The following is a 13,117-nucleotide window of genomic DNA, read 5'->3' as shown; positions in this document are numbered from 1 at the left end:
CACATGGCGTGGCAGACCTCTCCTGACCCGCCCGCTGCTCCCCTCAGCAGTGTACTTCATCGATCTGCCTGTTCTGCTTCCCGCTCTGTCTCTGGTGAAGCCTTTCGCCGCCCCTGAGCCTCTGGCCTGTACCCCAGTTCTGTATGCACAAATAAATAAATCTTTAAAAAAAAAAAATCTAAAATTCAGCCAAATGTGTGAGTGCTGCTGACCATCTCTTCTGTGTTTCTTTTCAACTGAGATATCAGATGAAGATGTGGCATAAACTGGGGAGAGTTTTAAACATTTACTTTCATTTTAACTGTTTAACATTGCTATATCAATTTTTTTCTGATCAGGGAAATCTAATTTTCTTCTAGAAGGATTCAGAATGTTATGCATATTTTTATATCTTGAAAAAGTGAATTAGGTGGCCTAACAGATAAGTGACAAGTAGGACAAAACTGTACAAAAGTACCCATTAAATAAAGAAACATCCGCATTCTGTCTCTCTCTCTTTTTTTAATAGCCCTTCCTCCCCCTCTGTCTTTGGCAAATGTTGTAGATCAGTCTTGAAAGATTTTTCTTCTTTATTAATAATTTTGGGGATGTTCATAATTTATAGTATGTACAAGGACATAAATTTTCAGGAAAATTTATAATCCAAAAGAAAAGACAAATAGATATTTGGAGGAAATACTAGGTAAAAAATGAAGTCAACATGAGCATTAGCTGATGGTAAATTTATCAGAGCCTTTTCCTGATGTTTTGCTGTACCATTTTTTTGAAGATTTTTATTTTGGGTAAAAGAACTGGGGTATAGTCCAGAGGTGGAGAGGTGCAAGGACTCACCAGAGACAGAGTGGGGAGCAGAACAGGCATATTTACTGAAGCACACTGCTGAAGGGAGCAGTGGGTAAGACAGGACAGGTCTGCTGTGCCACCTGGGTTAGTTCCTTGATGGGGGATCAAACTCAAGCCATCAAGATGGGAGCATTGAGACGGAGCATCCAGGCTACCAAGGAGGCCCATTTTTTCTGTATTATTAATGAAATTAACTTGTAACATTTGTAGTGAATAAGTTATTTAGTTCACTTAATGCTTTTATATGTGGTCTCAACATAACATCTTATTTTGGAGACAGATGCTTTCTCTTGCTTTTCATCAAAAAGATGATTGAAAAGTTCAAATCTTATCATAAAAGTCTGCGGAAATAAGTTGTAGAATAGCAACTTAAAAAACATTCAAAATAATGTTTTGTTGTTAAATAATGTCAAATGTGGTCATCAAAAATATGACTACTGAATCTAAATGTCTTCACTCATTCAAAAGACATAAAGATTATTTTGATTTTCAAAGGAAATATAAAGACTCATGAATCAAGTCAGTTGACACAATTATTTTTCATGTTAATGAATTTTAAGTGGTTCTTTTTTTTTTAAAGAACACTGAGTAATTTTTTCATGTTGACAGTAGATTTAACATAACAATAAAACAAAGCAGACACTAAAGTATCCAGAAGTACAAGATATCTACTTATGGAAATGTTAAGTCTTTTCCTAGAAAATTTAATGTAAAATATGAATGCAAATGCAGCTGGACTTACTTTTCTGTAATTTACATAAGAAGAGCAGTAAAGATCAGTATTCATAGAGAACACCTGCTTTTTTCAGTATCCATAAAAATTAGCAATTTGTGAATCATCTTGAGCTACCTTAGTTGTATGAGAAACTATCCTACATAATGCTAAAAGAAATTTTAAATAACATGTGCCTCATTTGTTTAGTGAATCTCTTTTAGAATTCATTTTTCTACCTGAGCTATAGGAAATTTTGGTTCTTTCTGTACATTTCGTATGTGGTGTTCTCATTGTGTCATTTAAAGTGAATGAATATTGAATAGCCATAGTGAAACTATCTGAAGGGAATTCTAGTTTCAAATAGACAATGAAATCCCTAGGAAAATTTTTACAATTTTATAATAAATTTTGCTGTCACAATCTCAGAATAAATTGAAATGGGATTATCTTTTAGATTTATCTGTATTTAGACAATCTTCAAAATGCCATGTTACCTGTGAAAAATTAAGCTGATGTTAGAAATGATTATAAAGTAGAAAAGTTAAAAAAGAATAGGAAGTATTAGCATAATTGAAGAAAAGTCTTGCTTTTGGAATAAATGCAGAAATCACTTAAAATTCATTGTAGTAATATATAACACAGACTTTATTTGTATTCTATGTGAAGATAAAAAAATTAATTATCATCAATGAGATTTATGAAATAATGTAAAATTCAATGCCTGTATATGAAAATATGAGCAGAAAAGTAAATTTGCATTTAAAAAATCTATAGAAATGTGATCATCTGAACATATAAAAATATATTTTAAATATTTCCTTTCATCTGTATTGTCATTTATTACTACCATTATAGGAAAACATAAAAGAATAGATGAGTATATCTTTCCTAATTTTAATTGCATCTGTAAAATTCAATTTAATTTTACTTTTGCTAAATTTAGTTAACAGCTTATTGAACTTGTTACTACTATCTCTTTGATTTCCTTTTTTGTAGCAATTATAAGCTCTCAATCAAATGTTTTTGTGGTTGGATTCTGGAGAATTGTTTACTCATATTCCCTTGAAGTCTCAAGAGTCCATATATTATATTTTCTTGTCTTCCCATTTTACTGCTTTCAATTTCCCTACTTAAAAAAAAAATGTATTAGGGCATCCCTGGTGGCACAAGGGGTTAAGTACCAGCAGAATGAAGCTCTCCCAGAGACTATAGCACTTGAGTTCAATCCCCAGCCAGGGAGGTGACCCACATGGTGCTGCAGACCTCTCCTGTTCCACCTGCTGCTCCCCTCAGCAGTGTATTTCAGTCAATCTGCCTACTCTGTTCTCTTCTCTGTCTCTGGTGAATCCTCTTACCCCCTGATCCCACACTTCTGGCTTGTACCCTACTTCTGGTATGCATAAATAAATAAATCTTTAAAAAAATTTAAAAAAATTATCTGTACCAGTTAGAGGATAGAATTACTGTTACTTTCCCTGCAGAAGGTGCTATTGTTTAAATTACTTTTGTTATTATTATTATTATTATTATTGGCTTTTGTTAGTTTCCATAGGTACTGGAGCCTGTATTTACAGAAGCTGAGTCAGTAGGTTAAGGCCACTGATGGGGATGTACTAGTGAGGAAGGGCCTGGAGGGAGGGTTGACTCCTGTTTGGTTTACCTCAGGTACCCCTGTTCTTGGGGGGTTCAGACCTGAATCTCTGTATTTGCACACTGTCACTGTGTTTCAAAAGGTCAGTACCAGCTCTGAGGAGTGGTGGAGGATTGTCTTTGTGTATTTGACTACAAAACCAGGGAGAAAATAGGAAAATAAAAGAGGACAAATGAAAAAAATGTTTCTGCATACTAAAAAGAAAAATAATCACTGAAATGAAAACGCCGTGTTGAATTGAAGAAAATATTGTATGTTATACATCAGACAAAGATCTACAAAGAATTCAACTCTGGCCTTTACTAAAAGGACCAGATATAGCAAAGTTTGATGAGTATAGGTCTCTCTCTTATATTGTTAGTGGAAATGTGAATTGATCAGCTTCTTTGTAAAATAGTATGGAAGTTTCTCAAAATATTAAAAATAGTGGGCCCTCCCTGGTGCCACAGCAAGTTAAAGCACAGCACTAAAAAGCTAAAGCCACTTTAGCATGAGTTCCATCCTTGCCCTGGAGGTGACCCACATGGCTGGCAGACCTCTCCTGACCCTCCCACTGTCCCCCTCAGCAGTGTATGTCAGGCGATCTTCCTTTTCTGTGCCCCACTCTGTCTCTGGTGAGTCCTCTGTCCCAACACACCACTAGCTTGTACTCCAGTTCTTGTATGCATAAATAAATAAATATTAAAAAAAAAAGCTGACTGCAGTGAGCTTAATGTGTGTAGCATATGTATTTGTTGATTCTTAGTGATGAACATCTGAAGCTTATCTAAATTTATAATGCAATCATCAGTTAAGAATGGCCTCTATTTCATGAAACTAGAAAAAGAACTAGTTAAAAAGAAAAGTAGAAGTTAAGAACATTAGGTAATAGCCAAATCAGTGATGGAAGGATTTGTAAATTTGAGAAAAAGAACTAAGTGAATAACCATTTCTTTAAAGTAATTATTGTTTCTGATGTACAACTAGATTTAATGAAGAAAAGGGAAAAAAGAAATGCCATAAATAAAAAAAAAAACTGCATTGCTACAGTTATGAGAAAATAAGAATTTATAAATAACAAAATAAAAAATTACTACTACCACGAATATTTTAAATCTATATTTAGTTGGGCTAACAATCTATTTTTTTAAAAGACATAAAGTTATTAGAAGATGAACTTCAATAAAATTTAAGAACGTGCTCATCAAAATATAATGCTAAGAGAATGAAAATTAAAGCCAGAAAGTACAAATTACAGCATATTTTAGGGAGGACAGTCCATTTTTATGAATGGGCAAAATATTTGACCATATACTACACAAAAGAGAGTGTCCAGTTGAGTATATGAAAAGATACTCAACAATTACAAGTACAAACCATAATGAGCTAGCACCATCTGGCCTCTAGAGGGCAGTAGTAATTAGTAATGGTGAGTGAAATCCAGGAGGAGATAAGCTTAAGTAGCTGTGATGTTTGTAATAGAGGGCTTCCTCATCTGGGTTCCGATTTTATAAGTGATTTCATTTTGTGAAATTGGTAACAAAGCTGTACAAATATGATTTTTTTGTTTTCCTATATGCTGTATTTCAAAAATATAAAAGAGCAAAACAAAAGCAAATAAAATGGATAATCAAGTAGAGGACATTTGTTTTTATATTTTACCCATATATTTCTTGGTAACTTTTTTTAAACTTATTAAATCTCTATCCTCAATACCTTTATTCTACTGATGATTGGAGTTTTTTTATTTATTTATGCATACAAGAACTGGGGTACAAGCCAAAGGTGGGGAGGGGGATGAGAGGATTCACTGGAGACAGAGTGGGGAGCAGAACAGGCAGATGTACTAAAATACGCTACTGAGGGGAGTAGTGGGTGGGTCAGGAGAGGTCTGCTGTGCCTTGTGGGTCACCTCCCTGGCTAAGGATTGAACTTGTGCTAAAGTGGCTGAGGTACTGCTGTGCTTTAACCCCTTGGGCCAACAGGGAGGGTCCCAATTGGATTATGTTTCATTGTTACTCTGCAAATGTTTTTTTTTTTTTAATGTATTTTTCTCTGTCTTAAGGAATATTGAAGAGTCGTGTTTATATCATCTAAAAGTATTACCTTTAAATTTGAAAATAATAAATATATGAAGTATTTATTTTAATACTTATAATTATTATTAGTAACTGCTCTTTATTACTTCATATACTACTTCTTACTTACCACTGTCTTTGAAAAGCATAAGAAATATAGAGATGTGAAGATAAAATTTTTATTTAGTGTTTCTGCAGTTTGGTCATTCAGGAATTGAGACAAATGAAGCTATGACTGTCCCATTTCCATAAAGTCTGAGCTTTATGAGGTCCCCTATGAAATCCCTTCAACTTAGCCATATTCTCTTCCTTAATGGTATGTCACAGCTCATGTTCCTGCAACAAATAGGAGGATTTATAATACAGGGTAATAGTACACAGAGTAGTTGTGTAATTTTATGCATATGTGTACATACAATTTGCTGCATCTTAATGTAATGCGTATTTTCTTGCTTTTCTCTGTCAGAAAGATTGAAAGATGCCATTGCTATAAAATACACATGAAAATATTTACTCAAAAACAAGATTATAAAATTTGACAGTTAAGCTTTACATTATAGTATATTTTGAAAATTACTTTCCATAAAGGGTAGTTAACAGTAACGAATGATATCATTAAATGTTCCCTTATGTTGTCTAAAAACCTAAGTTTAATTATATTATTTTTACCTACCTTAATAATCTGGCATCAAAAAAAGAAATGTTGATTAAAGACTTTCTCATTTTGCTTTGCTTTTCATAATGACTACTACTAATTTTTTTAAAGTAATACTAATCAACCAATCATTCCCACTTTCAACCTCTTCCAACAAGCCAACAAACTATTATAAATAAAATGATTTCAAAAGATCATAAAATCTCTTACTTTGATTGTAAAGGAATCAATGAAAGAAAAATTTCACTTTGTCCCAAACTCACATTTATATTTTTTCACTTCCAACTTGGGGTACATGTGATTTGAGCCATTTCTAGTTAAAATTCTTCTACTGATCAAGATTGACCTTAAACTTGATGACTTGCACATTTGTTTAAAAACTGGCAGCCTTTTTCAATGAGCTGTGAGTCTTGGGACAATAGAGTATTTATTGGGGCCAACAGTCACATAGTCAGATCATGAAAGTTTTTATTACATGTGGTTTATAGTGCTATAAACTGTTTCTGTTTCTGGTTTTTTGTTTTGTTTTTGTTTTGATTTTGATTTTTGCTTCTAAAGTAGGAAATGTTTTTCTGCAGCAGAACATTGAAGTAATTTTGTTTTCATATAAGATACACCATGTATTATTTATATTATTTCAACTACTTATAGAAGTATTCAACATTTTTTAAAAGTTGTCTTGAATCACAAACAACAGGATTAATGAGATTCCAGGGAAACCTTAGCAAAATAAATTACAATACAGCATAGTCATAATGCTATATTCATTAAAGGAGAGAATGGATATGGAATGGTTTGATTTATTGGTATAAACAGAAACAGTGGAAAATAGTATTTCACATAAAAAGACTTAATAAAACATTTGCTGATTTAAATCTCTCATCAAACTGTAAAAATGTAATATCCTAAACATTTTTGTGTAGTTTTCAATAAATAGCTTTATATATTTATATTATTATATTATAGATTTTATATATATATATAATATTTAACACGCCTATCCAATTAATAGTGACCTTAAAAAGTATCATCTTAAAATATTTCTTGAACCTGCATTCTGACATCTTTGGAGTATTCACTAGTGTTTTTTGTAGAAATTGTGGGAGTCGAGAATGAAGCCAAGCTTCCCTAAGATTTAAAAAAAAGCAATTTGGCTATATTTACCAAAAACACAAAATGTTAACTATACCTAGGCTAACAAAAATCACCCAAAACTTCTTTTAATTGGTCTACATGTGCTTATACCCCGATCTTGTGCAATGTAATAGAAACAATAGCATAGTATAAAGTGGAAAGACTTCCTTTTTGTATGGCAAGTTTTACAAGAGGACTACTGAAAAGATCTTAGGGGAGATTGATTATAATACAACTCAACAAACAAAGACATATTTAAAAAATTATATAGTCAAAATATAAATTACGTTAAGGTTTGCTTTAGGGTATATGGACATGTTAAGAAATAATTTTACTTTTAAAAACAGTTTTGAAATACAACTGCTTCGTATTACTACATAATGTAGTAAAACCATATTTCCACTAAAGAAATTGTTTCAAAAACCATTACAGTTTTTACTCAATTCAGTATCTCTTATCACTGTTCAAAAATATATGATCAATACATTTATGGTAGAGATAATCAGAAATGGGTGTGATAGTTTCACTGGATTTTTCTTATGAAACCTCATATATCACATTCACTTACAAAATACAGATTGTCCTTCTCTGAGACTTAGCAAACACATTTTAAGTACGCTATGATTTTTCTTCTAAATTGTCTGTATTAGTGAAGCCACATGATCTTCACTGTATATTTCCATAAACATCTCTCAAATACATTCCACATTCAACAATCAACTTTTTCCTCCCCTTCTATTATTCATTCCATTCTAGATAGATGACCATTTGTTGACCTATAGGAAAATAATTTCCTTGTTTCATATAGCTTTTCAACACTGTAGAGAAAATGACAAAAGGTATTGGTGAGTAAGTGTAGACTGTTGGTATGTGTGAACTGTTTTGATTTGTTTTATTACTTGATACTTCTGGAAAAGAAAAAATATTCAGCAGAAAAGTAGAATATGAACTATTGAATATGTTAACTGTGGATTTGTCATATATGGCCTTTATCATGTCGAAGTACGTTCCTTCTATACTCATTTTGTTGAGGAACTTAATTCTAAAGTGATGTTGAAGCTTGTCAAGTGTTTTTTCTGCATCTATTGAGCTTATTGTTTGACTTTTGATTTCCTTTTGTTGATGTGGTGCATTACATTTCTTAATTTGAATATTCTGTACCAATTTTGCATCCCTGAAATAAATCCCACTTCATAATGGTGATGATTCTTTTAATGTATTTTTGAATTTGGTTTGCCAATATTTTTGTTGAAGATTTTTGCATCTGTATTCATCAGAGAGATTTAGTTTTCTTCTTTTGTGGTGAGCTTATCTGCTTTCAGAATCACTATCTGAATTATAGACTATTTGTTCTACTGATTCTAAGTGTATACTTTTCTTATTCTGTAAAGTGAAATAAATTACATGGTCTATTAACACAGACTTTTCCTTTAATGAATTATAAGACAGTAAGTCTTGGAGAAATCACTTCTCTGAGCCTTGTGTCATTATCAGTAATATAGAAGCCTCAACTGCAAAATTGTTAGGAGGCTCACTGTCCATATTTTATACTGCTTTGGAATATACTAAAACTATATTTTAGATATGTATGATAAATGCACATTCACATATTGATATGATAACTATCTTATTATCATTTTTCTGAACTTTCCTACATTATTTTGTGCATATGACAAGACATTTTTCTAAAGGTTGGTATGACTTTATAAAATTATGGCCAAATATATAGATTAGCACTAATTATATATGTTAAATTCTTAAGTATCTTTAATCTAATGACAGTTTTCTGAATTTAATAATATCTAAATATATCTATTATAAATGATAGCTATAGTAAAATATGTAGGTTGTGATCATTCCATCAGATTCATTTTCCTAACGATGTCTTCCTGAACTAAATAGGATAACTTCTTTCCATCTCCTTTATCATTATATTTTTATAATGTTAAATATCCCATTGGATAGACAGAAGACACATTTCACCTACCATTCTTTAACAGCACTGTTAAATTTTAATGAGAAGTCACTGTTCAATTGACTATGCTAAATAAGATTGAAAACAATGATTTTCATTCTTAGCAAAATTTAATCCTTCAAGTAATTGTCCTTCCAATGGTTATAAAACCACACCAGCTAAATAACTATACATTAGCTAGCTGTAACTACATGTTAGAACCTGTTCTAACATGTATTTCATTTCTTATTTTATTTAGTTGTTCATTTCTTGCAACATATAAAGTAGGCGCCATCATTATTCCCATAATTGAGCTTATTATATGACTTTTGTTTTCCTTTTGTTGATGTTGTATATCTTATATAAACCTATGCAATGTATCAACCTGTCCAAAGGCAGTCAGTTGGGAAAAGATAAAGCTTTACTAATTTTTTTTTTATATTGAAGTATCATTGATTTGCCTTGTTTATGTTTGAGAAGTATAGGACCTCTCTCTTGGGTGGTTACCACGCTGCACCCACTCACTACAAAAGCGTACACTGAGTTCAAAAATAACGCTATCAGCTTAGAAATAATTTACTAAAATCATGAAATTAGTAATATTTAAGCAAAGTAGAATGAGAATAAAAAGAAAATGACAATCTAAGAAAAAAAAGGATTATAAACAACTACAGATTTACTTTCAAGTCTGCTAAGTAATCCTGAAATGAGAAATCAGCTGAAGCACTAATAGCTATTGCAAAAGGAAAGGGCAAAGAAATTAAAGGAAGATAATCAAAACAAGTACAAAGGAAGTACAATTACAAATTGTTACCAAAAAAAAAAAAAAATTCAACGTGCAACAATTTTCTTTCAGTTTCCAACGTTGCTGCTTTGGCTCCTGCCAAACAGTTTTGTCATCTTCTGGTCCCTGATACTGACTTTGTTTTGTTCTTGGGCCAAGCACAGTCGAAGAGGGAATCTACAGCTATTAGGTAAATTATTGAAATGGACTCCTTGTTCCCTCCCACATTACTTGCTGCAAAGGCTTTACCAAAATCTGGTGCTTCTTTATATTTATAGCTTTTGTGTTTCACCATCCTTTAGCCAAAACAGAAAACTCAAACTAATCAGTCCTACTTTTGAAATTTCTTCCCCCCCCAATTTATTAGATGACAATTCACATATAACCTTGTGAATTAAGTATAAGGTACATGAAGTTGATTTGATACACGTGTCTACTGTGAAATGATTACCAGAGGCTACCACCTAATCACTTCAAATAACATGTGTTATGCTATTCACTTAGCAGATTTTAAGTATATAATATAGTACAGACAACAGACTGAATATCAAATCCTCCAAACTTATTCATCTTATATTAAGTTTGTGTCCTTTGACCAAGGTTATATATCTAAGGCTAGTTGTCTCTATATCCCTGGGCCCTAACCCTGGAACTGTTGTTATACTCTCTGTTTCTAAGAAGTTGGGTTTTTAAATGTATCTGTCAGCCACTTTTATGTCATGACTTTATAAACAGGAAAGCTTTAAAACAATTATTGAAATCTATAAGCTGCATGAAACTACACTTAATATTAAAATTATTACAGCAAAGTGAATTGATTTCTTTATGCCTGTATAGGTAAGTCATGATATGCATATTGTCAAGGTGTTGAGAATAATGAAGTCCTACTTTAATCTATAGTGAAATACTCTATGAAACATCAGTAATTTATTTAATCATTTTAGTGGCAGCTTTTCATGATATTAACAGTAAAATGAGTGGTTGTTCTGCATTCAGCTCCCAATAAACTAGCAATATTGTAACTGGTCTGAAAAAAGTAAGTCACATACTCTAGCAGAATATTCTAGAATACTGTAGAGTCTTAGCCACTTCACTATGTTTCTTTTTTTATATATATTTACTGCCATAGCAATATATAAATGTGTGTATATACACAAAGATGTAGTTTTCAATAAATGTATTTCAACTATTTTCTTAACTTTAGAAAGAATTATATATAACATTTATTATGTAAGTTGTTTACAATTGGTAAGTGTTTTGGGAAGAGTAAATTTGCTGCTTTTCTGTTTTTTTCTAGTGTTTTTGAACACTTTGAGCTCTGAGTGTTTCTCTTTTGAAGTGCATATAAGACCAAAGTATCAGAAATTCATTCTCCATCAAAAATCCCATAGTGACTAATAGGAACTATATTTATCTGAGCCAAATTAGGCTGAACAATTGAAGGATATTATACTCATAAATCTAAAACCTATTTGAAGCAATACCAGTGAAGTTCTTACAATAGCAGTTTTGTTACCTTGCTATCTGACAAGGACAGCAAAGCTCTTTATAATGCCTTACTTGTGTTTAATACATGGGTCAATTTTATCTACATCTTGAAATAGATATAACTTTTTCATTTTTGTTGTTTTTATACTTAAGATATTTTCCTTATTTTTTTTGCTTATTCTAGTATCATAATTTTTACTTTAGAAACTACTTTCCTAAAGCCTGTTCATTCTTTGGACAAGCCAGTAATTTCTGAAGAATCAATCAGAAAAAATATGATTTTAGGACACCTTTACAGTTTGGGGGATGGTGTCCTATTGGTTAATTTATATATAAATTTATATTCTTGGGTTACTGGAAATAAAGCAATTATCAATGAACCAAATTAAGTTTAGAAATTATATTGGTAATAGTTTACTTTCATCAGTTGTCTGGATTGGATTAAGAGCTATATAAATGATAAAACCTACCACATAGAAAAGAGAATTTTTAGTAAAGTAGACTTAGTTTTTAATAAAACTTCGTTTCTTTCAAATCTTGCATCCTATTATAGTATCATAATTTTTTCAGCATCAAATAAGCTACTATGAAAATTCTTGACCTTTTACTTTACACATTTAACATCCATGGCAACTAACTTTCTGTACAGTCTATGAATTTTACTGTACCCAGTCTAAGCTTTTTTACTTATTTGGTGTATCACTTATATCTCTCTCTCTTTCATTGTTGACAATTTCTCATTACTGATAATGCTTTTAAATCAGTCTGTAGTCAGTTTATATCCATGACTTTCCAATATGAAAAAAAAATAAATAATTACAGCCTTGCTTTCCCTCCAACCTTTCTGTACACCTCTTAGAACTAAAATAACACATAAACACCCATGCTTCCATATACATGCATATGCATACTAAGTAAATATAAAAACAATAAAATATATAACTGAAGTCATTAAGATATATCAAATTATATATATGTTCAGATACAGACATCTCAAATTATTCATTTTCCTTGTTTTTATATGTTGCAATAGCAATTTCTTTATTTCCAATCCTGCTTTACTGCCCAATCCCAATCCCAACACTTCTATACCAAAACATTTCTAACAGAGACCAACATTATCTCCTAAATGACAAATCTAGTATGAATCATAGCATTTCTCTCTGCTTGACACATCTTAATCTAGATTTTTCTCACTTCTCCAAAGCATTCATTTAGTATGAACAATGAACTGCTTTTCTCCTCTACCAGTGACATAAAAGTTAGGGTGTCCTGTTCTCTTGACTTCTGTTTAATCATTCTTAGACAAAAATAAGATGCTTCCTAAATATTTCATTCTTACTCTAAACTCTCAGTTAATTTTTTTGGATCAAATTTCCAAATGTCTTCCAGAACAGGTGATTCTATATACTAAAAATAAGCCCAAAATAAAACTTTAGACTCATAATTTTATAACTTGCTGTTTATTGTTCTACATGTTGTGTTTGGTTAATCCCAAACATTTACAAATCTATTTATGTGAAATGATATATGCTTTCAGTATTCTTCTCAAAATGTGTCTGGATGCAAATCAATTCTAGTTTCATTTTACCTCTTCTAATCCAACCTCTTTAGTTTTTCTTGTGACTATTGTATCTTCACAATCTCTGGACTTTCTCTATTTCAACTTGCTGTCTAATCACACAATAGCCAAAATGATCCCTTTAAAAAGAAATCAATCCATGCCACTTCTCAGCTTGGAAATAGCTAACTGTGTTTTCTCATTACACTTAAAATCTAATGTGCTACAAGGCCTGTTATTGTTTTCCAATGGCTTTCTCTCTAATCTTATTTTCT

This window comes from Condylura cristata, unplaced genomic scaffold (genome assembly GCF_000260355.1).
Source record: "Condylura cristata isolate star-nosed mole 26May11 unplaced genomic scaffold, ConCri1.0 scaffold00026, whole genome shotgun sequence".
Classification (NCBI taxonomy): Eukaryota; Metazoa; Chordata; class Mammalia; order Eulipotyphla; family Talpidae; genus Condylura; species Condylura cristata.
The sequence above is the reverse complement of the archived record's forward strand: the minus strand, read 5'-3'. Positions refer to the sequence as shown.